The sequence below is a fragment of the Berghia stephanieae genome, chromosome 9 (assembly GCF_034508935.2).
Source record: "Berghia stephanieae isolate SIO BIC M18660-M18661 chromosome 9, UCSD_Bste_1.3, whole genome shotgun sequence".
Classification (NCBI taxonomy): Eukaryota; Metazoa; Mollusca; class Gastropoda; order Nudibranchia; family Aeolidiidae; genus Berghia; species Berghia stephanieae.
The window spans coordinates 20899387-20901886 of NC_088368.1; the positions used below are offsets into that span (position 1 = coordinate 20899387).

At 36.0% G+C, this 2500-nt stretch overlaps 1 protein-coding gene across 1 annotated transcript in view; it reads right to left on the minus strand.

Annotated features, from left to right (window-relative positions):
- The window catches only part of LOC144979838 (uncharacterized), a 48686-nt gene that overhangs the window by 23281 nt on the left and 22905 nt on the right, over window positions 1-2500 (minus strand). The window lies entirely within an intron of this gene.

The following is a 2500-nucleotide window of genomic DNA, read 5'->3' on the forward strand; positions in this document are numbered from 1 at the left end:
GGTAAAAATAGAAACCTTGTATAGTTTGTAATTATTTTGATGCAATGATCAATATATGATTAATTAAGGGTGATCATTTTAACTATTCGTGATATAAACACGACTTAACGAAGGGACAAAGGATAAATAGTAACCATGTCATAAAGAAATGTATATTCTATATATATATATATATATATATATATATATATATATATATATAGTGTGTGTGTGTGTGTGTGTGTGTGTGTGTGTGTGTGGGAGACAGAGACAGATAGATAGATAGATAGATAGATAGATAGATAGATAGATAGATAGATAGATAGATAGAGAGAGAGAGAGAGAGAGAGAGAGAGAGAGAGAGAGAGAGAGATGGTCCGACCCGATGGATGGACTGATCGTCTGATGAAGAGGACAGATGAGGGTATGGATGAATACATATGGATGGATCGATAAATAGATGTTTGCAATGATGGATGGATGAATGGATAGATAGATGAGAGAGAGAGAGAGAGAGAGAGAGAGAGAGATTTTCATTTCATTAATGAAGGACAAAGACATTGGTCTATAACTGTAAAAGTCACTCTGTTGCCCCCATAGCCTCGTGATTTACACGTGACATATTTTGTGCTGTTTCCATACTTTTACATAACGGGGCTGCTATTCTTATGTCGACCTGTTGCTGTTGTTTATTCTTTTTGCGTTTTTCAAGAAGGTTGAACAAACATTGCAATCACTGATTTATTTTGAATTTATTTCGACCAGATGTGATGACTATGGACTAGTTGCTGTTGTCAATGCTTTCCCTCATCTTTGTTTTTAATCGCGTTGTCTCTGTCGGAAAAAAAAATGTAATATCGCCTAGCAGGCATCATGTCCAGTTCTACATGTTACGCGTTGCTGTTGGTCAGTGACCCTATTTAAATCGTTTTGAGCACCTCTAGTAAAAATTGCGCTAAATAAAAAAGCTCAACATTAATTAGTCTGTCATGACACTTGTAGCGCATAGTTTTGAGGGTTCTTTAGCATTGTCATTATCAATGTCCACATTGAATATGAGATAAATACCTGGTTTTAAAGATTAATATCTGATATTAAATCCTGAAACAATTATGTTTTGAGATTCGTTTTCTTTTCTTCTGTGTTTCTTGACTATTCTGCAAAGCCTACACAGTTCATTCAAATGTTTATCATGAATTTCTTGAGTGTGCTCCATGACTAAATGCAATTTTAAAAATCATAATAAATTCAATTTTGTTGACGCACAGATGGAATTTTAGCAGCTTATAGTTCAATTATAATAGATTCTATTTGTAGAATAATAAAAGTGATTCTATGACTCTGTTTGAAGAATTTAATTTTTTATTGGAAAAATTAATGCATTTTAAATTACAGAAAAACGGTCTATTTAGGATTGAAATATCACGATCATTATATACAGCACTGGCATATAATGCATATGAATGGAAAGAGGAAATCTTGATAAATATAACAGAGTAAAGAAATTTGTGTTTAAGCTCAGTGTGAAGCGATAACAAAGAGATGAAAGTGAAGATAAATCGACTGGTATCACCCGATATCACCGTAACTGAACTCACTAGGGAGATTTACCCGTAATTTGGCAGGCGTGGCTCCGGGTCACCTCGGGTCATCACTTGAACTAAGTTACCGCTCAGGCGATTTTTTCGTTAATGTGAAAAGACGACTAATTAATTATGTGTGACCCCCCCCCCCCATTTTTTTTGAGTCACCTGGTCCTCCCAGTTGGGGTTGTCGATGGGTTAACACCCCTTTCGTAAAACTCAAATTCTTACAGAAATCCAGGCGGACAAATCAAATAAATCCTTTTTTTTTAGCTTGGGGGACCGAAGAGTTTAAAAAGTTAGCTCGGGATAGAGAAGGATGGAAACTGTTTGTCTGTGGCCTATACTCTGACCCAGGGTGAAAAAGGCAATGATGATGATGATGATGATGATGATGATGATGATGATGATGATGATGGTGATGATGATGACGATGAAGATGATGATGATGATGATGATGATGATGATGATGATGATTTTTCTGTCCGAGCCTTATTCTGTTTCTCCTTTCACCATTTTCAATGAAATAAAGTTGATTTCCTCGCCCATGGACTGGGTCACATATTTGCAGATCTGATAACCCAACGCCAGTATGGCCTTGATTTAACATTGTTGTAATAGACGATAATTAGGATAATGATGTTGTTTTTGTTGTTGTTGATGATGATGATGATGGTGATGATGATGGTGATGATGATGATGGTGATGATGATGATGCTGCTGCTGATGATGATGATGATGATGATGGTGATGATGATGACGGTGATGGTGATGATGGTGATGATGATGATGGTGATGATGATGATGATGATGATGATGATGATGATGATGATGATGATGATGATGATGATGATGATGATGATGATGATGGTGATACTGGTGGTGGTTGTGATGATGATGATGATGATGATGATGATGATGATGATGATGATGATGAT